Here is a 27,453-nt window from a genome sequence, read left to right on the forward strand (position 1 = left end):
TTTCCAGGGCTTCCCTGGTGGCTCAGTGGTTAAGAATCCACCTGCCAAAGCAGGAGACATGGGTTTGAGTCTTGATCTGGGAGGATCCCACATGTCACAGAGCAGCTAAGCCCATGAGCCACAACAGTTGAGTCTGTGCTCTAGAGCCTGGGAGTCGCAACTACTGAGCCCACGTACCCCAGCTACCAAAGCCCAAGGGGCTTAGTGCCGATGCTCCGCAAGAAGAGAAGCCAACACAATGAGAAGCCCGGGCACCACAGCTAGAGAGTAGCCTCCACTTGCTGCAACGAGAGAAAAGCCTGCACAGCAACAAAGAACTAGCACAACCAAAAAAAAAAAAATATATATATATATATATATATAAATTCCACTTTGTCAAATTGTTCCTTGACTTGGTTTAGGCCCATACTGGATTTAGTGGAGAAATAGGCACTCACTGTATGCAGTTGTCACTCAGTCTTTGCTTGCAATGAAGCAACTCCTCAAATCACCTCTTAACACAGCCTGCTGGAACCCAAATAAAGTCACCGATCGGGATATGCCAGCATGACACAGATACCTGTCAGACAATATGATGAAGTTTAACAAGGATGAACGCAAGGCCTTAAATTTGTATGAAGCAGCCAGGTGCCCAAGGTCATCTGGCTTAGCAGAAACATACATTTAAAAACTCAACCTTTGTGTGTGTGTGCATTAAGCTTATAAGTAGTGCAAGAGTGATGAAGCTGCCAAAAAACCCTGATGTGATTGTAGACTCTCTTAATAGAAGTAAACCACCCAGAATAAGGAAGGCTGTACACTTACTGTAATGGGGTCAGACTATGTGTAAAAGATTCAGTGTTGCCCAAAGCTTAAAAAGTGAGATGGACAAACTTGAGTGATTTCAGGCGAGAGTGGCAAGACAGTCTGCAGTACTCAAGGAGACACATATTACTCTCAATTTCAAAAATACCTTGAATTAAAGAGTGTATAGATGAATAAGTAAATGAGTAAGAGAGTAAGTTTTAAACACTTAAAAATAGCAACACCATGTCTTGATTTCATCTATGCATTGAACAAATACTTACTAAATAGAAACTGAATTATGAGCATTCTTCTAAGAATGAGAGAGAGAGCAGTGAGTTCCCTGCCATCTTGCAGCTTGCATTTTAGATAAAACCAAGTAAACCAACAAGGTAATTTGGGAGAGTTATGTGTGGATTGGGTAAAAAAAAAAAAAAAAAAAATCCCCATGGAATCAAACATCTCTATGTTGGTTATTTAAAGAAAACCTCTCCAAGGAAATGACATTTGAAATGAGATTTAACTAATAAGAAGAAAGTTGTGTAAAAGAACTGAAAAGTATCTTTCCAGACAATAGGAACAGGAAGTGGAAATACCCTAGCTGGCATGTTAAAAAGAGACAAAAAGTCAGTGTGGTTGGAACATAGAGAGAAGAGGAAAGTTGTGTGAGCTGAAATTAATCAAGTGGGCATGTCCATCTTTCTTGAACTCAAATATTATTCCACTGTTCCAAAGAATTGTTGACCCAGCCATATTTTGGGGCTTGAAGTCAGATCTGAGGCTTGACTAATACAGAAAAGATATATATAGTATCTAATATAGAGAAACAGCCAGAGGAATAGTCTAGTTCCCATAAAAGCCATCATCAGCTCTCTGGAAGGCGGGCATGCAGAATTCAGGCAGGATTTGGGTCAGAGTTTGCATGTTCCTGAGAGGTAGCCCTGTGAAGTCAGTTGATGGAAACTACAGGGGGTGTTTCAGCTCAGCAAAGGCAGCATTTTCAAACTCATACCTATACCCAATGACAGAATCTGCCTTGGTGGGTGATGGGTTTCTCATCACAGGAAAATTCTAAGTGAAGTCTGGATATGCACTGCCTTGAGGTTACAGTAGTCATAAATGAGCAATTGATGTTAGACTGAAATTAGCATTTCCAAAGGGTGGGGCGCATGCCAGAGTTGGCAACATAGACGTTACACATACATACAATTAAATAACAGCAAATCAAGCAGTGAAGAGGTCATTCCTTTTCCATTTACTTTCAATTATTCCAATTTTGTCAAGGAGAACATCTCATTTGTCTTAAATACCCAATGCTTGCTTAGTAGCTCTCTTTTTAAAAAGGAAATAAATCCTTAGATGAAGACTCTTTTGCAAGTAATAGTATCTTGCAAGACTTTTTAAACATGATTTTGTCCTCATTATAATTATTTATGTAAGCATTTATATATGCTTCCCTTATGGCTCAGTGGTAAAGAATCTGCCTGCAATGCAGGAGACCTAGGAGACGTGGGTTTGATCCCTGGGTTGGGAAGATCCCCTGGAGTAGAAAATAGCAACCAGCTCTAGTATTCTTGCCTAAAAGATCCCATGGGCAGAAGAACGTAGTGGGCTACAGTCCAAGGAGTCACAAAGAGTCAGATACAACTGAGCATGCACACACACACAAACATTTATATATTTAAGGTAAGTGATGTGGGATTTATATTTATGGCAGTAATATAAAGATTAGGACTGGATGCCATGATCTTAGTTTTTTGAATGTTGCATTTTAAGCCAGATTTTTCACTCTCTTCTTTCACCTTCATTGAGAAGCTTTTTAGTTCCTCTTCACTTTCTGCCATTAGAGTGGTATCATCTGCATATGACTCAATGGACATGCGTTTGAGCAAACTCCGAGAGATAGTGAAGGACAGGGAAGCCAGCCTGCTGTGTTGTATTCCATGGGGTTGTAAAGAGTCAGACACAACTTAGTGACAAGCAACTGAGCAACAACTACAACAATATAAATATTACTTTTAAAAGTAAATGATGTTAGTAAAGGATAATATTTATTTAAAGAAAAACACCATACATACAGGAATGGATATTTTATGTGATGGTGTAACTATGGGAAAAGTCATTAAAGTGTTAAGAAAATAATTGAAATTTAGAAAACTCTGGTTAGACTTTGAAGTCTTTCCCAACCCTAAACTCTTTAGATTCATGGAACAAAATTGGGCTTAAACTGCTTTGCTAATTTTGTTGAACAAAGGCAGCCCTTTTTAAGAAGACACAAAGCCAGTTTGCAGTTATGCATGTTCAGTTAAGGGTACAAGTCAAGCGTAAGGATTATTAGTCCCATGTCAACCTTTTCAATTGTAAGATTCAGAAACCCAAGTGTGATAGTTAAATTTGTGTCAACTTGGCTAGATTATAATAACTGGTTGTTTGGTCAAACATAAGTCTAGATGTTGCTGTCAGGGTATTTTTCAGATGTGATTAACATTTGTAATCAGTTGACTGTAGGTAAAGCAGATTAGCCTCCATAATGTGGTGGTCCTCATCCAATCAGCTGAAGGTCTTATGAGCAAAGATCAAGGTTAGCACCCACCCTACCCCCTGCACACGCACACAGATGTTCTGCCTCCAAGACTGAAATATGAGAAATTCAACTGAGTTTCAGCTTTCAAACTCAAGACTGCAACATCCACTTTTACCTGATGTCCAGGCTGCCAGCTGGCCCTATAGACTTCAGATTTGCCAACCCCCCCCCCACCCCGTCACAATCATGTGATCCAATACCTTAAAATAAAATTTTCTAGATGGATAGAAAGATAAATAGATGTGAGGTACACATAGGTAGCTAACTAGTCAAATAGATATAGTATATATCTCATAGTTTTTGCTTTATATATATACATACATATCTCTAGATAGATACATATATACCTACAAAAATAGACATATCTTTGTATCTACATTAGATAGATATGGCTAGCCAGTTAGCTAGCCAAATAGATAAAATATCTTTTATATAATTGCCTCTTTACGTATATCTCCAGATAGACAGATGGACAGATAGATAGATATAGATGTAACTGTAACAAAAACATTAGGGGTATTCACTGTTTTGTGTTACTGATAATACAGAGGTGGAATCTTCAGGCAACACTTGATCCAGGGCCCCAAGTGATAGTGTGAAGATTTACCCACTTCTTGGCTTCTGATTGTAGTTTTATCATCAGGCTTTACAAGGTGGCCTTTGGCAGCTCCAGGCTTGCATCCTTCAATGGTCAACTACAAAATGAAGGTAGTATCTCATCTCCCAGCAGTTCAAACAATTGTCACAGCCCGCATGCCTATGCCCTCAATTATCACATGCTCATTCCTGAACTAGTCACTGAGATCAGAGAATGAGACACACTGATTGCCTCACCCATAGGCCTGAGGGTAGAGTGAGTTGACTCCCAAAAGAAAGAGTGAATTCAGGGCATTATCAGAACTAAGGTGCGAGGATCTGAAATAAGAATAAAAGAGCTCCATTGCAGCATTGCTTCTCAAACATTAATGTATGCCTGAATCACCTGGGGATTGGTTAAAACAAAGATTGTGATTCATTAGGTCAGTGATAGGGCTGGAAAATGGCATCTGTAATAAACTCCAGATAAATCTGATACCGCTGGTCCAGGGACCACACTTTGAGTACTAAGCCATTATAATATATGTTAATACATCCCAGAGGCTGGCTGAAAACCATTCCTAATTACAGCAACTAATCGCTGTAAGCAAGGAGGGAGATTGTGCTTCAATACAGCATATTGTCAGCCACTACTCACTACTGCAATAAAGACCTTGGCTTTCACATCTAGTGGGAGCCTGGCTCTTCCTTAGCTGCTGGAGGCATGAACAGAACGGTGGTCAGATACATACATCATGTAACATGAGCCCCTGAGGCTGCTCAGTCATGCACAGGGTACATAAGGACAGATAGAGATGTCCCTGTTACCTGAATGCCTTTGTATAGAAGTCTGAAATCCTCGAGATTTACACAATTCACCAGTTGGATCAGAGAAACAGCCCAGAGCTGCTGTTTGTATTCTACGAGTGAGATTCACTGGAGAAAACCAGAGGTCAAGGTAGAGTCATATAATTTCATGGTTGAAGACTTTAGCCCATACTGCATACTTCTCAGATAAGGTGTTTATTGCTGTAGGGGAAATTTGAACTTTGTTGGACAAAGGAGACCAAAGTCTTTTACTTTTTAAATACCATGTTAGTCTTTCAGCCAAAGGCTTACAGTCAACCTTCTGTGTCTGAGTTTTAAAGAAGGTAGGATTGGGGAGGGATCTGACATGAGAGAACCTCTGAGCCTTAGAGAAGATGTCTACAATCGGATCAACCAACTGTTCCAAGGTATATGCCAGATAATCAAGAGCTGATTCAATCACGGATTTTAGCTATAATGAAAAATAGTTATATGTTTGTCATTAGGGGGCATCTGATTAATCTTTTCATAGCTGGTCCAATATCAGATTCAGATACTGGCCGCAATGTTTATCAAGCTGATAATTAAAACAAACACACACAAAAATTTCAATATTCTTCAAGAAGTTGTGATTATATCACACAGGATGGTGATATGACTTGTAATAGTCATTTCTAGCCACACTTCATAGAGAGGCAAAATATTGCTCAGCCAGATCAAGGAAACTTGAGTTCACAGTATGAGATAGAAGCTCAGTTTCAAGCCATATATTCCAGCTTCTTTGCACATCTGAATGAGTCTGAAAGCACTCTCCCTTGTTGAAAATAAATTTGAAATGATGGAGATTTATTTCTAAAGTATCTGACTTCATTTCATCTAATCATTTGATTTTTAAGTTCATCCATGTGTTCCTATATTGCTTTCCAAGATAAAATCAAATCTATAATGGAAAAAATAACCAGGAATATGTGAGTATTTTCCTTAACTGAATAGACTTCCCATGAGGACAGAGAAAGTAGGTCTTGTCCAACATAGATCTCTATCACCCAGCACAGTGCCTGGCATGTATAGGGCATTTGACTGTGTTAGCAAACGGATGATACAATATCTAACTGGATTAAAACATCTAGAAAGACACGTTTTTCCTCTCACAGGGTTGAATCTCTGGTGGGAAGATGAAACTGTGTAAGGAAATGAAAATGTGTGTGCAGAGAAACAGAGGCATAAAATTGCATGGGTGCTTCAAAACAGGCAAAGATTTTGATACAAATAATATGAATGGCATGATAGGGAAAGGAGAAGGGTTAAGTACAAACAGGGAAGGGGAGAAGATTATGGTGTTCCTTTGCCGTGTTCTTTCAGCTGCAAGTGGCAAAATACAATTAAAATTGGCTTAAGCATAAACTAAATTATATTGGCATATGTAACTGAAAAATCCAGAATATCTGGATTTAGACATGGTTAGATCTAGATGTTCAAATGATATCATCAGTTATCTCTCCTTCTCTATAACTCTCTCTCTCTATATATATGTGTGTGTGTGTGTGTGTGTGTGTGTGTGTGTATGTGTGTGTGTGTGTGTGTCTACATATATATATATACACACATATATACGTATACATACATATACATATATATGTGTGCGTGTGTGCTAAGTTGCTTCAGTCATGTCTGACTCTTTGTGATCCTATGAACTGTAGCCCACCAGGCATCTCTGTCCATGGAATTCTCCAGGCAAGAATACTGGAGTGGGTTGCCATTCCCTTCTCCAGGGGATCTTCCCAACTATATGTTTAAATCAACTATACTCCAATTGGATGGCATCACCGACTCAATGGACATGGGTTTGAGTAAGCTCTGGGAGTTGGTAATGGACAGGGAAGCCTGGCATGTTGCAGTCCATGGGGTTGCAAAAAGTCAAACACAACTGAGTGGATGAACTGAACTGAACTGAACTGATACTCCAATTATATCTATACATAATTGGTGTATAGTAGATTTACAATATTATGTTACTTTCAGGTGTACTGCGAAGTGATTGTATTTGTAGCAACAGGAACTGACCTAGAGGTTATCATACTAAGAGAATTAAGTCAGACAGAGAAAGAGAAATATATGATATTGCTCATACATAGAATCTAATTTTTTAAATGATGCAGATGAACTTATTTACAAAACAGAAATAGACTCACAGATATCAAAAACAAACTTACAGTTACCAAAGGGGAAATGTGGTGGGGAGGGATAAATCAGGATCTTGGGATTAACATACACACACTACTATATATAAAATAGATAACAAAAGCATACTTTCTTCATAAATATTTTGGTTCAGTTTTTGTTCTCATTTTCACTCAGGCTCTCTCCTGGGGGCAAAAGGGTGAGCATCAGTGGCCCAGGCTTTCATCCTCCTGGTTGAGGAATCCCACTGCACACAGATACCCCCTTACCCATGGTTCAAAGAAAACACCAGGGTCTGATGCTTGTTAGCTTTGGTCCAAGAGGTTAGGTCACAGGCTCATTCTTTAGCCAATCAACAGAACCCAGAGAATATGGTATTCTCATTGGTCATCCTTGATCGTGATCTTGTCTCTGTCTCCTGGAAGTATGATCTATCCAATCCAAATGTCATGGATTAAATTTGGGAGAAATAGGAATTCTTAAGCAAATACTAGATCAAGTTGAGAGTACCAGATCAAAAATAAAAAAACCATATCATATTGTATAACCCGACTTATAAATTCTACAAAATGCAAACTATTAAATAATCTAGAGTGATATAAAGAAGATCAGTCAATTGCATAGAGGAGGAGGAGTAGATGAGAGGAATTACAAAATGGGCAGGGGAAACACTTTTGAGGTGATGCATATATCCATGATCTTAAATGATTCTTAGGTGTATCCACAAGTCAAAATTTATCAAATGATACACTTGGAATGTATACAGTTTATTGTATGCCATTTATACTTGCATGAAGGTATAACACTTTTTTTAAAAAAAAGGAAAGGATAAGGGCCAGGCAAAACAGCTGACTATGATAGGAAACCATAAAGCAATAAGGAGTGGTGCAAATCTTTAATCAGAAGGGTAATACATTTAGGACTTTTGAGATCTTTATGGAAACTGGTGAGAAAGTATTAGAGTGACAATGGTTAGGATAGGAACAAGAAGATCCATTAAGAGGTATATTGGGCATTTCTCATGTCCTGTCTCATGTCTCTCACCCCCTCTTGTACTTGAGGCTTTGGTTTGGCAGCCAACTTAGTGCAAGTGTAACCTGACAGCCCCTCACCTCAGCTCTACCACATCTCTCATGTTCTGCCCTACATCTGTTACGTGGCCAAAGCTAGCCAGCCTGCAGCATCCATCCTGGCATTCAAGTATGATTCTACCCTGGAAATATATGGGAGCCAATGCCCCATGGAGGGTGAAAGTCAAATGATAAATGTTCCCTCTCCTGTCACCTGGATGGATCGTTTCTTGTCACATTTTAATCACCTCTTCAGAAGGCTTTGGGTTTCCCCGGTGGCTCAGTGGTAAAGAAATTGCCTGCAATGCAGATGCAAGAGATGCAGGTTCAATTCCTGGGTTGGGAAGATCCCTTGGAGAAGGAAATGGCAACCCACTCCAGTATTCTTGCCTGGGAAATCCCATGGAGAGAGGAGCCTGGCAGGCTAAAGTCACTGGGATCAAAAGAGTTAGAAATGGCTGAGCATGCACACATGCATCAGAAGGCTGCAGCTGGACCAAGCCTGAGTTGCCTACAGTGATGACCAGCTTATCAAGTGCCCTCTTCTGCTGGTTTCTCTCTCACCTCTTTCACTCTCCCCAAATTGCTTCCAACGCTGAAGTACCTGCATGAAAATTGCAGTCTCTGCTTTCCAGGACTTTAGAAAACTTGGACAGGATGATAGGTGAATGGGATGATCTAAGTGAAGCTGGGAGTCTGAACTAAGGCACTGGTTTGAATGGAGAAGCAGGGAAATATGTACCAAAGAGGAAGTGATAGGACACAGTAATTAGACTTAAGGACAGTGGGCGAGATCGTATGCATCTATCTGATTCATCCAGGAAGTCAATAAAAACCAGAGGAAACCCTATGAAAAGAATGATCATTTCATGAAGAAAAATACAGTGTCAGAATTATCTAGGATCCATATTCCAAGAAGGAGTTAATATTTCAATCTGATGAACATTTAAATTGTGGATAATTTGATTAGACTATTTTTTGCAACACTACAGTGATTGGTTATCAATGACCCCAAGACATTAAACAAGATTCCTTTTTGAACTGACTGGTTCAAAATTGGGAAAGGAGTATGACAAAGCTGTATATTGTCACACTGTTTATTTAACTCATATGCACAGTACATGTGAAATGCCAGATTGGATGAATCACAAGCTGGAATCAAGGTCGTAGGGAGGAATATCAACAACCTCAGTTATGCAAATGATACAACTCTAATGGCAGAAAGTGAAGAGGAACTAAAGAGCCTCTTGATGAGGGTGAAAGAGGACAGTGAAAAAGCTGGCTTCTAGCTCAACATTCAAATAAAAAAGATCATAACTTCTGGTCCCATTATCTCATGGCAAATATAAGGGGAAAAAGTAGAAACAGTGACAGATTTTATTTTCTTGGGCTCCAAAATCACTGTGGACAGTGATGGCAGCCATGAAATTACAAGAGGCTTGCTCTTTGGAAGGAAAGCTATGATCAACCTAGACAACATATTAAAAACCAGAGACATAACTTTGCTGACAAAGGTCCATACAGTCAAATCTATGGTTTTTCCAGTAGTCACGTTTGGATGTGAGAGTTGGACCATAAAGAAAGCTGAGCGCCAAAAGATTGATGCTTCTGAACTGTGGTGTTGGAGAAGACTCTTGAGAGTCCCTTGGACTGCAAGGAGATCAAATCAGTCAATCCTAAAGGAAATTGGTCCTAAATATTCATTGGAAGGACTGATGCTGAAGCTGAAGCTCCAAAACTTTGGCCACTGATGTGAAGAGGTGAGTCATTGGAAAAGTTCCTGATGCTGGGAAAGACTGAGTGCAGGAGGAGAAGGGGGCAACAGAGGATGAGATGGTTCGACAGCATCACTGACTCAATGGACATGAGTTTGAGCAAACTCTGCACTGCAGTCCATGGGGCCACAAAGAGTGGAACATGACTTAGTGACTGAACATCAACAAAAACTATACTGAAGAAGGATTCCCAGGGAGAATTAACATTTGTGTTCAGGTCAAGAAGGTGTGAGCCAGGAATTTTCAAGTAGCTAGAATTGGAAGAACTTTCAGGGAAAGGACATATGTTCTGTGCTGTGAGTATGGAAAAGGACTCAACTATCCAGAACTCATCTTTTCCTGGGGTGGGATCAATTATGTTGACATTGTTCGGGGTCCCTGGAGCAGTAGAAAAGTTGATAAGGGAGACAAAGGATATTAAAGGAAGGCTGTGTCCATCTATCAACTTGCTGGGGACCCACCCTTCAGGAATTGATATTGTGACCAGCACCAGAGGAAGAAAGAAGGAATCAAATTTTATTTTTTTTTTTTAGGACCAAGTCAATACCATTGCATTCAATTATCCATTCCTAAGGCAGCTGGCTACTATAGAGAGCAGAATTGGGAAGAGTGGCAAAATTCAAGGCAAATGATTGAAGATCAGCAAGTCTGCCTGCAATAGCTTACTATTCCCTCTATTGCACCCTTGACCCTATTTCTGATTCGTTAGAAGAATGTAGAAGTTAGAATTGAATTCTCTCTGGGAGGTGAGGTCTGGACATTTGGTATAGACCTAACAGAAGCAGAAGATATTAAGAAGAGATGGCAAGAATACACAGAAGAACTGTACAAAAAAGATCTTCACAACCCAGATAATCACGATGGTGTGATCACTCACCTAGAGCCAGACATCCTGGAAAGTGAAGTCAAGTGGGCCTTAGAAAGCATCACTACGAACAAAGCTGGTGGAGGTGATAGAATTCCAGTTGAGCTATTTCAAATCCTGAAAGATGATGCTGTGAAAGTGCTGCACTCAATATGCCAGCAAATTTGGAAAACTCAGCAGTGGCCACAGGACTGGAAAAGGGCAGTTTTCATTCCAATCCCAAAGAAAGGCAATGCCAAAGAATGCTCAAACTACCGCACAATTGCACTCATCTCACACGCTAGTAAAGTAATGCTCAAAATTCTTCAAGCCAGGCTTCAGCAATATGTGAACCGTGAAGTTCCAGATGTTCAAGCTGGTTTTAGAAAAGGCAGAGGAACCAGAGATCAAATTGCCAACATCCGCTGGATCATGGAAAAAGCAAGAGAGTTCCAGAAAAACATCTATTTCTGCTTTATTGACTATGCCAAAGCCTTTGACTGTGTGGATCACAATAAACTGTGGAAAATTCTGAAAGAGATGGGAATACCAGACCACCTGATCTGCCTCTTGAGAAATCTGTATGCAGGTCAGGAAGCAACAGTTAGAACTGGACATGGAACAACAGACTGGTTCCAAATAGGAAAAGGAGTTCATCAAGGCTGTATATTTGCACCCTGTTTATTTAACTTATATGCAGAGTACATCATGAGAAATGCTGGACTGGAAGAAACACAAACTGGAATCAAGGTTGCCGGGAGAAATATCAATAACCTCAGATATGCAGATGACACCACCTTACAGCAGAAAGTGAAGAGGAACTAAAAAGCCTCTTGATGAAGGTGAAAGTGGAGAGTGAAAAAGTTGGCTTAAAGCTCAACATTCAGAAAACGAAGATCATGGCATCCGGTCCCACCACGTCATGGGAAATAGATGGGGAAACAGTGGAAACAGTGTCAGACTTTATTTTTCTGGGCTCCAAAGTCACTGCAGATGGTGACTGCAGCCATGAAATTAAAAGACGCTTACTCCTTGGAAGGAAAGTTATGACCAACCTAGATAGCATATTCAAAAGCAGAGACATTGTTTTGCCAACAAAGGTCTGTCTGTTTTTTCCTGTGGTCATGTATGGATGTGAGAGATGGACTGTGAAGAAGCCTGAGCGCCAAAGAATTGATGCTTTTGAACTGTGGTGTTGGAGAAGACTCTTGAGAGTCCCTTGGACTGCAAGGAGATCCAACCAGTCCATTCTGAAGGAGATCAGCCCTGGGATTTCTTTGGAAGGAATGATGCTAAAGCTGAAACTCCAGTACTTTGGCCACCTCATGCGAAGAGTTGACTCATTGGAAAAGACTCTGATGCTGGGAGGGATTGGGGGCAGGAGGAGAAGGGGACAACAGAGGATGAGATGGCTGGATGGCATCACTGACTCAATGGACGTGAGTCTGAGTGAACTCTGGGAGTTGGTGATGGACAGGGAGGCCTGGTGTGCTGTGATTTATGGGGTTGCAAAGAGTCGGACACGACTGAGTGACTGATCTGATCTGATCTGATATCATCTTATTATTTAAACTTTTAGAGATTACCATCAGAAGAGCTTCAAACATAGTTACACAGTCTGAATGCCTGTCTAATAATACAGTTATTAGGAAAATTTAAGTTAGCTATGTGGATTGCATTGTATTTCTATTGGAATGCATTGAACATAGGACTAAAGATGTATCGCTTTTAAACTGCCACATTTGTGACAAACTGTTACAGCAGTAATAAAAAATTAACACACAATTCCATATGAGGTGTGACATTGATAACCCTCTATCAAAATACTGGGTCTATGGACCCTTGATTTGAATACAAACAGATTTCTGTGGCTCCTTCAATCAATAGAATGATATTGCATGACTTACTGTCTCCCTCTAGGAGTGTGGGACCCAGCCATGGTGGGAGGAGACCCCCAGCTGATAGCCAGTATCGACCCCAGACATGTAAGTAAATGAGCAAACAGATGATCGCTGGCCCTGGCCTTAGAGTCTTTCAGGTGCAGCCCCAGCTAACACGGTACAAAGACAAGCCATCACCAACATGCCTACCCAAATCCCTCCATCTCCTTCCTTTCCATTATAGTTGTTGTTGTTGTTTAGGTCGCTAAGTCGTGTCCAACTCTTAGCAAACCCATGGGCTGCAGCACTACATGATCTTAGTTTTTTGAATGTGGAGTATAGCTAGTCTCCCACTTTATCATTCCAAATCCCCCTATATACCTTCCTTCTCTCAGAGCCCATTTTGCTATGATCGTTTACTCCTTTTTCTGCCACCCTAAGATATGACTACATTTTCCAGAGAAAAGACTATGGCATTCATCTCTTCATTCTCTGTGATTATCACAACACTTTCTTTCCATAGTAGACACTCAGTCATGGGGGCTTCTTTGGTTCACTGAATAGAGGGAAGCTAATTGGCCCATATGGGGGAATAAATGTGTGACATTGGCTTTATCTCCTTGAGCTTGGAGACAAGATTTGCATGCTTTTGTTGTCCCGGGTCAAGGGAGCCACAAGCACTTCAAAGGACTAGGGTTGACTACAGGGATATTTGACTATATAGCTCTATAGCTAGATAAAGGGGACCTATTTGTATACTGTGAGATGGGAATCAATGAAGTTCCTGGCCTCTTTGACTTTCACAGTAGTCTTTCCCAGCAGAAAGAGAGAGCCTCTAGGAAGGTGATTAATGTGAGATCCTGCTGAGGACTTCAAATTGATCTTGGCAAAGAAAATGCCATTTCTCTGCCTGTCCCTTGGGTTCAGAGAGAAAATATGGAGAGTTTGAAACAGATGGGAGAGGATACACAAGGTACCTTCAAGGGAAACAGTGAGGCTATCCTAGGGTAAAATCAAATGCATTAATCAACTCAATAATTAAGGTTCATTCCAAACTACACTGTCTCCACATCGAGTTTCCTTGTTGATTATTATCATCTTTAACAATGACACATCTGACCCTCTGTGTGACTTCCGTTCATTTTTTCATGTACTAATAATCTACACGCTATTTGCCTGACAGTCCTTGGTTTTGAGGAAGGAGAAATAAATGAGACATGGTTCCAACACTGAAAAGTTTGTATTCTAGTACACAAACATATATCAAAACAAGAAATTATCATCTCCTGTCAGATATGGTCTAATAGCTTTAACAGTGAAACACATCGATGATAGAAAAAAAAAGTATTTACTTTTTTGGTCACTTTGTTCATTCAAAGTGTGTATATTAGCAATGACTAGGTGGTACAGCAGGCTGTGAGATTAGAGCAGCGAAAAGAACTGAAAAGAACTAAGTTGCTATTTTGAAACATCCCTAAGATGATAAATGGGCTTTCCAGGTGGCATTTGTGATTTAAAAAAAAAAAACCTGCCAGTGCAGGTAGATGTAAGAGACGCAGGTTCAAACCCTGGGTCTAGAAGATGCCCTGGAGGAGGGCGTGGCAATGCACTCCAGTATTCTTGCCTGGAGAATCCCATGGACAGAGGAACCCGGCAGGATCTCAAAAAGTCGGACATGATTTAATCAACTTAGCATGCACACAAGTTGATAAACACTTGAATTGTTCAAAGATCTGAAGAGATAAGAGTGTGGCTAGAGCTTAGAGGTCAAAGAGTAACATAAAGCGAAGCTGCAGAGCTGGGTCACGTCATGAAGGGTTTTATAGGAAATGCTAAGAAGTTAGTTTTTCATGTATTTTTTTCCTAGATGAAGGTAAACAGGGAGTAACAAAATATGATTTATACTTTCCCATGATCATTCTGACTGCCAGGTGGAGAATGGATTTAGGGTGGTTGAGGGTAAAAGAAGTCAAACTTTGAAGCAGAGAGATCAGTTGGGCAGTAGTGGTAGTCGTTTAGGTGAGAAATTATGGCACACTAGACTTGGAAATGACAGTGAAGATGGAGAGAAGAAAATGGGTGGGAAGACATTTTTCAGACATACAAAAAGGCAGGGATGAGCAAGAGGAAGCCAGTAAAAGGGGGCAATGTGTAAAAAAATATGGAGGCAGGACACAGTTCAGGGAACTTGATCTTTTCCAGCATCATGAATAAGGGTATAATCACATCAGAAACATCATGGCCACCACCACCATCATCCCCTCATCACCACCAATCACAATCATTACCATTATTCCCATCACCTTCATCATCTTCTTTCAGAATACTGTCATAAGCACATATGTGGAATTTAGAAAAATGATGCAGATAAATCTATTCCCAGGGCAGGAATAGAAACACAGACATAGAGAATGGATATGTGGACATTGACAGGCACAGGGGCTGGAGGGGAGGTTGGGACAAATTGGGAGACTGGGGTTGGCATATATACAGTTCCATGTGTAAAATAGGGAGGTTGGGACAAATTGGGAGACTGGGGTTGGCATATATACAGTTCCATGTGTAAAATAGACAGCTAGTGGAAACCTGCTGTAACACAGGAAGTTCAGCTCACTGCTCTGTGAATAATAATTTGTAACGTACAACTGTTTTAGTTTAAAAAGTGAATTTTCATCTAGCATGAATTCATCTGGATTTCTCAAGTTGGCGCATCAGTTTTGAGTTCCCAGTCTCCAGCTGCAACTTCCTTATTTGAAACCTCTTTTCCCAGCACTCCATCCCTTGTCACTGGATGTTCAGTTCCTACACACCTCTCCTTTGTTCTAGAGCTCCTCTCCTCTATCTTCTTCTGCCTATCCTTTTGGGTTATCACAGAAAAAGTGGGATGCCCTTTTAGTCAGGGATATATCCTGTGAGATCTCCCTGCATCTCTGCATCCCAGAAACCTAAGTGCTCCCCCTGCAACCTGGACACTGGCCTGTTAAATCAAAACAATGTGATTTCAAATGACAACAAAGGGAGGTGATCTATTTTTTTCATTGCTACCATAAAATACTCTTGAACTCAACTCAGTTATTTCTGTTAAGAGAAATCCCATATAGAAAGTTGTTTAAAAGCTATAGTCCATGATGTTGGAAATTTCAAAATATCTCTCTGGACAAAACCAAGTCACTAGACTGCTGAGAACCTAGATGACACTTACAGATTCCTGAAAAATTGCTTCTTCCAAAATTATACTGTGATGAGATAACCTCAAACTCCATTGACAATCATTGTTAATAATGATTAATCAAAAGTGTTGCTGAGTACTCTGTTCTTGACATCACAAAGATCTTTTTTTATGAAGGGTAACAAAAATAAACCGTAGTTATCATATAGTTAGCATGACTAAATCGAAATTCCTCTTGGAAATGGGAAAATAGTTTCCAAAGAATGTTAAGCCTGCTTTTGTTCAGTTGCTAAGTTGTGTCCGACTTCTCGTGACCCCATGGACTGCAGCACGCCAGGCTTCTCTCTCCTCCACTATCTTCTAGAATTTGCTCAGATTCATGTCCATTGAGTCAGTGATGCTATCTAACCAACTCATTCTCCGCCACCTGCTTCTCCGCCCTCAATATTTCCCAGCATCAGAGTCTCTTCCAATGAGTCGACTCTTCATATCAGGTGGCCAAAGTTTTGGAGCTTCAGCATCAGTCCTTCCAATGAATATTCAGGACTGATTTCCTTTAGGTTTGACTAGTTTGATCTTCTTACTGTTCAGGAACTCTCCAGCACCACAATTTGAAAGCATCAATTCTTTGGCGCCCAGCCTTCTTTATACTCACCGAATGCCATGCTTATCCATTATAAACAGAAGTTCTGGGGCACAGAGCACAGGATTTGGGCTCCCTGCAGAGGGAGGTTCAAGAGGGAGAAGACACGTATATACTTACAGCTGATTCATGTTGATGTATGGCAGAAACCCGCACAGTATTGTAAAGTAATTATCCTCTAATTAAAAACAAGTGATCTTTTTTTTTTTTTTTTTAAACTGGGTCAGGACAGTGTGGGTTTGAATTTTAGTTTCTGGTTTTGTTCAGTCTCTAAGTCATGTCTGACTCTTTGCGACCCCATAGACTGCAGCATGCCAGGCTGAATTTCAGTTTAGCCACTTGCTAACATTGTAACATTGGAGACCTTATTTGACTCTTTCATTCTTTAACATCATCATTTCTGAAATGGGAACATAATAATACCTGCCTTGTTGGAACATCCCTCCATGGTTCAGTGGTTAAGACTCTGCACTTCCAATGCAGGGGGCATGGGTTCGATCCCTAGTCATGGAAGTTCTGCATGCCTTGTGTACCTGGGGTCGGGGGGAAGGTTTAAAAAGTCCATAAATGTACAGTAGAATAATGTCTGGCACATACTCAGCAGTAGTAAGTTTCTGTTGCTAGAATATTGGGATACAATTTGTAATTCCTTTTCACAAATAAAGTCAGAAAGTTGACACAATTTGACACATTTGACAACATTTGACACATATTCAAATTCAAATGACACATGATCAAGTGTTGACATATGTTCAACATTTGACACAAGTTGACAACATTTGACACATGTTCCCTGTAGCCTGTGATGTTTCCATTATGTATGCCTGTGTGGTGTGAACAGTCATTCCTTATGGATGTTGCCCCTAGGTCATCTATGTCCTTACTATACAACTCCCAATACTGTAAAGTACTCCTTATACCTGAAGGGTTTTCATTAACATGGTTACTATGTCTTCCTTTGATCCCCAAAGCACCAATAGGTGGCGGTTCCTAGAAATCAATTTCAGAAGAACAAAAGCTGGAGAGAGTCAGTATTTTTAAGACTAGTTCTTTCTAGTTGAGATATTCAGTTTCCAGTGCTCAAATAGTAAACCATCTAGAAGAAGTGAGAGAGAATGGGAAGTGAAGAGCTGAAAATGTGCCATAAAAACCAGGTAGACCTGAGGGGATCAGTGGGAGATGAGGTACAGAGCTGAACAGGCATCAGAGAAACTCTAGACTTAAAGGTACAGAGCAGAGGACTATATAATTTGGCAAAAGTTATTTAAACTCTTCTAAACCCAGGAAGGGCTTCCCTGGTGGCTCAGATAAAGTGGTAAAGACTCCACCTGCCAATGCTGGAGACGTTGGTTTGCTCTCTGTGTTGGGAAGGCCCCTGGCATAGGAAATGCCAACCCACTCCACTAGTCTTGCCTGGAAAATCCCATGAACAGCGGAGCCTGGTGGGCTACAGTCCATGGGGTCCCAAAAGAATTGGACATGACTTAGTGACTGAACAACAACAAAGACAATCAAATGCAGATAAAACAAAAGCACACGTAACTCGAAGAGATTATATTCAAACTATGCACTTACCCACATTTTTAGAAAAGGGAACACTCCTAGGAATGTGTTTGTACAGTCACTATGGAGGTTCCTCATAACACTAAAATTAGAATTACCATGTGATCCAGCATTCCTAGTCTTGGGCATATATACAGATAAAAATGTAATTCAAAAAGATACATGCACCCCTATGTTCATAGCAGCACTATTCACAATAACCAAGAAATGGAAACAACATAAATGTCTATCGACAGATGAATGGATAAAGAAGATGTGGCACATATATGCAATACTCTACACACACACACACACACACACATACAGCCATTTAAAAAGAATGAAATAATATCATTTGCAGCATCATGGATGAATCTAGAGATTATCATACTAAATTAAGTCAAAAAGAGAAAGAAAAATACTATATGATATCACTTGTATGTGGAATCTGAAATATGACACAAAGGTCCCTATCTATAAACCAGAACACACTTGTGGTTGCCAAGGGAGAGAGGATCACAAGAGGGGATGTAGTAGAAGGCTGGAGTTAGTGGATGTAAGCTATTATATATGGGCTGGATAAACAACAAAGTCCTACTGTATAGCACGGAGAACCATATTCAAACATCCTATGATAAACCGTAATGGAAAAGAATATTTAAAAAGAATGTATGTGTATATATATATAAAACTGAATCACTTTGCTGCACAGCAGAACTTAACAAAACATTGTAAAGCAACTACACTTCAATAAACAAAATTATCCACATTTTGCTTGTTTTTATTCTTATATTTTTACCATTGCATACAAATCAATGAGTTTGGGGATAAGTACACACCCATGAAACCATCACCACCATCAAAGCCATAAACATATCCATCTCTTCCTAAGGGTTCCTTCTGTCCCCTTAATTATTATGATTGTGATTATTGTTACTGCCACTAATTTTTTTAGTGGTGAGAGTGCTTAACGTAAGATCTACTCTCTTAGAAATTTTAAGTATATAGTACACTATTGTTAGCTATAGACACCTTGCTGTATATTAGCTTTCCAGTATCTATTTTTCTTGCACTGTTCAACCGTTCACCTCCGTATTTTCCCCTTTCCCCAGTCCCTGGCTACCACCACGCTACTCTCTGCCATTTTAGATTTCACACATAAGTGAGACAATGTAGTGTTAGTCTTCCCATGTCCAGATTATTTTGTTTAGCATCATGTCCTCCAGATACATCCATGTTGTCACAAACCTCCATGCCCACTTCTTGGCACCCTACTAATCTGCTCATCTCTTCCTCAACTTCATTTATATAGTGTTCATTTTTCCTTTGAAAGTGTTTACTCCTCACTGCTTCAGAACCTTGCGTTTGTTCTTCTATCCTAAGCTCTCTTTCTCCACCTGTCCCTGGCTGGCTTCTTCTCATCACTCAGGTCTCAGCTAAAGACTGTCCTTGTCATCTGCCCTCCACTTCTCCCCATTGCTGTCCTTCACTGCTCTTCTAGAATCAGTGGTGGTGGTTGGTGGTTTAGTTGCTAAGTCATGTCCAGCTCTTGCGATCCCATGGACCATAGCCTGCCAGACTCCTCTCTCCATGGGATTCTCAAGGCAAGAGTACTGGAGTGGAGTGCCATTTCCTTCTCCAGGGGATCTTCCCAACCCAGGAATAGAACCCCAGTCTCCTGCATTGCAGGCAGATTCTTTACCAACTGAGCTAATGATGGAAGCCCAAAAACTAGTATTTTATCCCATTATTTCCTTGGTCAATGAGCATTCTTATCCTAAAGAATGTGAACTTTATGAGGGCCAGGTCATTTTACATTTGGTTTCTTATAGTCTGTCTACTCCCTATCATGGAATCTGGAACACAGTGAAATCTTAATGTACAGCAAAAATAAAAATAATAAACATTAATGGCGTCTTTGCTGTTCACTCGCTAAGTAATGTCCCACTCTTTGTGACCCCACGGACTGCAGCACAACAGGCTCCTCTGTCCTTCACTACCCCCTGGAGTTTGTTCAAACTCACGTCCATTGAGTTGGTGATGCTATCTGACCATCTCATCCTCTGCCATCCCTTTCTCCTTTTGCCTTAAATCTTTTCCAGTTTCAGGTCTTTTCCAATGAGTCAGCTCTTCGCATCAGGTAGCCAAAGTATTGGAACTTCAGTGTCAGTCCTTGCAATGAATATTCAGGGTTGATTTCCTTTCGGGTTGACTGATTTGATCTCCTTGCTGTCAAAGGGACTATCAAGAGCCTTCTCCTGCACCACAATTCAAAAGCATCGATTCTTCAGCTCTCAGACTTCTTTATGGTACAACTCTCACATATGTATGTGACTACTGGAAAAACCATAGATTTGACTATGTGGACCTTCGTCAGCAAAGTGATGTCTCTGCTTTGTAATATGCTGTCTAGTTTTGTCATAGTTTTACTTTCATGAAGCAAATGTCTTTTAATTTCATGGCTGCATGGAGTCCTTACACCTGAGTGATTCTAAGTGGCTTTCACATATTTATCCTCATCAAAATCCAAGGAGTTTGTTGTTGTTGTTAGTATCACCATTCCTATTTTATAGATGAGATAGTAAGCTCAGGTAAGTCAAATACCTCGCCCAGAGTCACACCGCCATGGAGGGGCAGAACTGGAATTCTGCCTCAAGATGTTTAGTTCCAGAGCCCAGGCTCTTAGCTGCTGCCATTCATACCCTCAATCATGTTGATATCAGGAACAAATCAATGATTATCCTCAAGAATATTGAGTTCCCTAAGACTCAAATGGTCTTTTCTGACTTCTCAGCCACATTTGCACAGGTTAGAAAAACTCATTAAAAGGAACTGAACTGGGGAGGCTTGGCACCAAATGGACTCAAGGCTTTGGATCCATTTATTTTTCTAGGGAAGCACACCCACCATGGCAAGCTGACTCATCAAGCTAAATCCACACCATGTGATGGGAGGATTACACTTCCTACAACTATTGTTGTGTTATTAATGACTGGGGTCAATCCTCAGGGGCTTGACAAAGTGTTAAAATCAGAGTTGCCCTTTGAAATTCTCAGTCCTTGCTTGCTCCTTACCCTCTGAATTATGACAGCAGAGTCAGAAAGACTTTCTTGTTTCTTTTGCCTTCTAGACAGTCTTTTAACATAGTAAGAATGAAGGACCATGTGAATTTTTGTGTCCATGTGTAGGATGGACTGTTTTATCATCTTGTCATAACACTTTCCTGAATGTTTCCCAAACACAAGTCTAAACACTGTGGTTGGGCCCCAGGAAAAAAAATGATCTCCTTTCATTTTCAGGTCTTAGTGATTTTATTCCAATAGTGTCATCAATACTGATTATACATCTACTCTCTGCATAATGAAAATACTAATGACCTATATTTATGTAGTCTTTGTAAATCCTCAAGTTTTCAAAGAAGCTTGGAGGTCATCAACTTTAACACAGCAGCCCCTGCGACCCCCCTGCCGTTTACTCTCAGCATTGATTTCATCTTTTTCAATCCTCACAACTGTGAGAGCTAAGCTGCATTTTTGGTTCTCCTTTAAAGATGGAGGGAGGCAGCAGGAATGACTTACCTGAGGTCACACAGGCATAAATGACCGAGCTGCCACTCAAACCATTGTCCTTGTAAAGTGACATGATGTGATAGACACAACACTATTTTGACTCTACCTGGCATGTATTGGCTAGCTTTTGCTATCTAACAAACCTCCCCTAAATGTAGTGGCTTAAACAGCAGTCTTTTGGTTACCATGAGTTGACAAATTAGCCTGAGATCAATCAATGGGGTGGCATTTGGGGCCTCACTTGGGCTCTCTTAGGCAACTGTAGTCAGCTATTGAGTCCACTGAGAGCTGCCGGCCTACAGTGGACTCAGCTGAGATGGCTCATCTCTAATGGTTTCATCCTTCAGCAACCTAGCCCAGGCTTTCAATGATGACTGGCAGAGTTCCAAAATGGGAACTTAAAGTGCAAAATATCTCTCGGCCTAGGCTTGGAACTCAAACAGCATTTCTTCTGTCACATTCTAGTAGCCAAAACAAGTCCCAAGATCAGTCCACTTTCAAGAGGAGAAATATAGAATCTATCTCTTGATAGAATCTATCTCAGCCGCAAAGGCTGAAAGGCAATGAAAATAGGGAAAGAAGTCACCTATGCTGTTTTTTTTTTTTTTCTTAATCTACAAGATATTATACATTTTTTTTTTTTTAAAGGACATAATCCTTACAAGCAGGACATTTATATTCCAATGATTAGACACCTGTAAGTACAAATATAAGAAAATAATGTTAAAAAGTTGAATTTAATGTATATAAATGATACCTTAATAAAATATGTAAAAACAAAGAGACTGATCATTCTCATCTATAAATATATTAATATTTATCTTACTAGAAAACTAGTGTTTTAATGTATTTAATAACAGATCTAATTAGCCCAGCTGGAAAAAAGTCAGTGGTTTTATTCTCAAAAGGGTCTAAAAAGCCATCAACTTTGAAATGCTAGTGAGTTTTAAAATGTTATACTCAACTCATGACTAATTTTTCTCAATAACAAAAGCTATAAGATATCTGTTTGCATATTTCTGCTTGTGTGTATATGTATATATATAGAGAGATATATGTACTTTTTAGATGTGTGATATTTTTATGCCTCTGGATGGTATAACCAAAATTAATTTTAAAAGAGCTGTATTTAATCAGTTTAGAATTAAGCACTTATAAATTAAGTATTCCTAGTTCAGTTCAGTTCAGTTCAGTCGCTCAGTCGTGTCGACTCTTTGCGACCCCGTGAATCGCAGCACACCAGGCCTCCCTGTCCATCACCAACTCCCGGAGTTCACTCAGACTCACGTCCATCAAGTCAGTGATGCCATCCAGCCATCTCATCCTCTGTCGTCCCCTTCTCCTCCTGTCCCCAATCCCTCCCAGCATCAGAGGCTTTTCCAATGAGTCAACTCTTCGCGTGAGGTGGCCAAAGTACTGGAGTTTCAGCTTCAGCATCATTCCTTCCAAAGAAATCCCAGGGCTGATCTCCTTCAGAATGGGCTGGTTGGATCTCCTTGCAGTCCAAGGGATTCTCAAGAGTCTTCTCCAACATCACAGTTCAAAAGCATCAATTCTTTGGCACCCAGCTTTCTTCACAGTCCAACTCTCACATGCATACATGACCACTGGAAAAACCATAGCTTTGACTAGACAGACCTTTGTTGGCAAAGTAATGTCTCTACTTTTCAATATGCTATCTAGGTTGGTCATAACTTTTCTTCCAAGGAGCAAGTGTCTTTTAATTTCATGGCTGCAGTCACCATCTGCAGTGATTTTGGATCCCCAAAAATTAAGTCTGTCACTGTTTCCAATGTTTCCCCATCTTTACCACGAAGTGATGGGATCAGATGCCATGATCTTAGTTTTCTGAATGTTGAGTTTTAAGCCAACTTTTTCATTCTTCTCTTTCATTTTCATCAAGAGGCTCTTTAGTGCTTCTTTGCTCTCTGCCATAAGATGATGTCATCTGCATATCTGAGGTTATTGATATTTCTCCCAGCAATCTTGATTCCAGCTTGTGCTTCATCCAGTCCAGCATTTCTCATGATGTACTCTGTCTGTAAATTAAATAAGCAGAGTGACAATATACAGCCTTGACATACCCCTTTCCCTATTTGGAACCAGTCTGTTGTTCATGTCCAGTTCTAACTGTTGCTTCCCGACCTGCATACAGATTTCTCAGAAGATAGGTCTGGTGGTCTGGTATGCCCATCTCTTGATTTTCCACAATTTTTCATGATCCACACAGTCAAAGGCTTTGGTATAGTCAATAAAGCAAAAGTAGATGTTTTTCTGGAACTCTCTCGCTTTTTTGATGATCCAATGGATGTTGGCAATTTGATCTCTGGTTCCTCTGCCTTTTCTAAAACCAGCTTGGACATCTAGAAGTTCATGGTTCACATACTGTTGAAGCCTGGTTTGGAGAATTTTGAGCATTACTTTACTAGCGTGTTTGATGAGTGCAATTGTGCAGTAGTTTGAGCATTCTTTGTCATTGTCTTTCTTTGGGATTGGGATGAAATTGACCTTTTCTGGTCCTGTGGCCATTGCTGAGTTTTCCAAATTTCATGGCATATTGATTGCAGCACTTTCAAAGCATCAAAAAAGGGTCACTTCATTATAGGAGACTGGAATGCAAAAGTAGGAAGTCAAGAATACCTGGAGTAACAGGCAAATTTGGCCTTGGAATACAGAATGAAGCAGGGCAAAGGCTAATAGAGTTTTGCCAAGAGAGCACACTGGTCAAAGTAAACACCCTCTTCCAACAACACAAGAAAAGATTCTACACATGGACATTCCCAGATGGTCAATACCGAAATCAGATTGATTATATTCTTTGCAGCCAAAGATGGAGAAGCTCTATACAGTCAGCAAAAACAAGACTGGGAGCTGACTGTGGTTCAGATCATGAACTCCTTATTGCCAAATTCAGACTTAAATTGAAGAATGTAGGGGAAACCACTATGACCCAAATAAAATCCCTTATGATTATATAGTGGAAGTGAGAAATAGATTTAAGGGATTAGATCTGATAGAGTGCCTGAAGAACTATGGACGGAGATTCATGACATAGTACAGGAGGCAGTGATCAAGAACATCCCCAAGAAAAAGAAACGCAAAAAGGCAAAATGGTTGTCTGAGGAGGCCTTACAAATAGCTGAGAAAATAAGAGACGCTAAAGGCAAAGGAGAAAAGGAAAGATATACCTATTTGAATGCAGAGTTCCAAAGAATAGCAAGGAGAGATAAGAAAGCCTTGCTCATTAATCAATGCAAAGAAATAGAGGAAAACAGTAGAATGGGAAAGACTAGAGATCTCTTTAAGAAAATTAGAGATACCAAGGGAACAGTTCATGCAAAGATGGGCACAATAAAGGACAGAAATGATATGGACCTAAGAGAAGCAGAAGATATTAATAAGAGGTGGCAAGAATACACAGAAGAACTATAAAATAAAGATCTTCACAACCCAGATAACCACAATGGTGTGATCACTCACCTAGAGCCAGACATCCTGGAATTTGAAGTCAAGTGGCCCTTAGGAAGCATCACTAGGAACAAAACTAGTGGGGTGATAGAACTCCAATTGAGCTATTTCAAATCCTAACTGGACACTAATTATGGAAAATAAGTTAATCTGCTTTTGGCTTCTTATTACAGAGGGTTTGGGTTTGGGTTAAAGATAAACTTGTGTTTGTTAGTGAACATGTCTTGTGCTTTATGGAAAAATTGTACCATGAGAAACATGTGTGCCTAGAAATTATTTTAAAAATACTTATGAATCTGCCAAAATGCTAAATTAAAAGTCAGTTTTTAATTGCTTACTTTTTAGCTTTTACTAAAAATTAAGATTTTTAAGGGTTAAGAATTCTAATTAATGTATATAATTAAAACTACTGAATTTAATAAGGGAAACATCTTGATATGCAAGAAAAATAAAATATGTATTTTTGGTAAAAGAAGGAGTAAAAAATAGAAATGCATTTTTTTTTAAGGAAAAATGATTTGTCTCAGAAAGAGGCTAAAAGGAAGGAAAGCATTCAACAAAATCTGAGTGTGTAAAAGAAATTATAAAGATGTGTGGGAAAGGAATCTTGAGAAAAGAGCTTTATACAATGTAATGCTGACTAATTGAAATAAGCTTAATTAAGTAAATGAGTTTTAATACCAAAAGTAAGCTGCTGCAAAATTATTCAATAGAATCTGAGTTTTCTATCTGCTAAAAGGACAAACTATAAACATAAAAAGTTGAAGAAAGAAAGTAAAAGAGAAAATCTTGCATAGTCAAGTTGACTAAAATGGAATTAACATTAGCATTTTTTAAATTAAGCTTTAATACCAATGGAGTATTTATGTAAAACTAAGAATTCAATTTCTTTCATCTGCTAAAAGAACCAAGTTTCTTTGGTTGCTCTTAATAAAGAGATTATAAACTGTTTTTATTTTTCTTTGAGAACTCTGTCTAAAAACCAAAGATTTTGTGTTTTATCAAAGTAACTTCCTGTGTTGTTTATATCAGGTCTTTTAATTACCAAAGAGAACTTGACCTTCTCTATTATAAGAGATAAGTTTTACTTATAATTACTTGACCTTCTGTATTTACCTGTGAAGTTTCTAATTGTTACCACGGTTAAATGAATAAGTAAATATTGTTTTATAGTCAGTAAAGCATCTGCCTAAAATGTGGGAGAACTGGGTTCAATCCCTGGGTTGGGAAGATCCTCTGGAGAAGGAAATGGCAACCCACTCCAGTACTCTTGCCTGGAAAATTCCATGGATAGAGCAGCCTAGAAGGCTACAGTCCGTGGGGTCACAATGAGTTGGACACAACTGAGTGACTTCACTTACTTACTTAGTCACCTATAAAGCAATTTGATCAAGTGTTTAAAATTTTTTGATATTTCTGATGAAGTGAAGTAGTGTAAAGTATAAGTCCCTCAGTTGTATCTGACTCTTTGTGACCCCATGGACTGTAGCCTGGCAGGCTCCTCTGTCCATGCAGTTCTCCAGGCCACAATACTGAAGTGGGTAGCCATTCCCTGCTCCAGGGGATCTTCCAAACCCAGGGATCGAACCCAGGTCTTGCACATTAGAGGTGGATTCTTTACTGTCTGAGCCACCAGGGAAGCCCAATATTTCTGATAGAAAGTCCTCAAAATAAAATTCTAAATAAAGTCTTTTTGACTTGAATGTAACTTTAGGATTTTCCCATTTAACTTACATGCAGAGTGTATCATGCAAAATGCCAGGCTGGATGACTCACAAGCTGGAATCAAGATTGCTGGGGAAAATACCAACAACCTCAGATATTCAGATGATGCTACTTTTATAGCAGAAAGTGAAGAGGAACTAAAGAGCCTCTTGATGAAGGTGAAAGATAAGAGTAAATAAGCTGCCTTAAAACTCAACATTCAAAAAAAAAAAAAAATAAGATCATGGCATCCATTCCCATCACTTCATGGCAAAGAGAAGGGGAAAAAGTAGAAACAGTGACAGATTTTATTTTCTTCAGCTCCAAAAGCACTGCAGATGGTGACTGCAGCCATGAAAGGAAAAGACACCTGCTTGTTGGAAGAAATCTGTGACAAACCTAGACAGCGTGTTAAAAAAACAGAGACCTCACTTTGCTGACAAAGGTCCATATAGTCAAAACTATGGTTTTTCCAGGAGTCATGTATGGATGTGAGATTTGGACCAGAAAGAAGGCTGAGTGCTGAAGAATTGATGCTTAAGAGCTGTGGTGCTGGAGAAAACTTTTGAGAGTCCCTTGGACAGCAAGGAGATCAAACCAGTCAATCCTAAAGGAAACCAGTCCTGAGTATTCATTGGAAGGACTGATGCTGAAGCTGAAGCTCCAATACTTTGGCCACCTGATGTAAAGGGCTGACAATGGAAAAGACCCTGATGCTGGGAAAAATGAGGGCAAGAGGAGAAGGGGACGACAGAGGATGAGATGGTTGGATGGCATCACTGACTCAATGGACATGAGTTTGAGAAAACTCCAGGACATAGTGAAGGACGGGGAAGCCCGGCTTGCTGCAGTTTATGG

This window comes from Bos mutus, chromosome 25 (assembly GCF_027580195.1).
Source record: "Bos mutus isolate GX-2022 chromosome 25, NWIPB_WYAK_1.1, whole genome shotgun sequence".
Lineage (NCBI taxonomy): Eukaryota > Metazoa > Chordata > Mammalia > Artiodactyla > Bovidae > Bos > Bos mutus.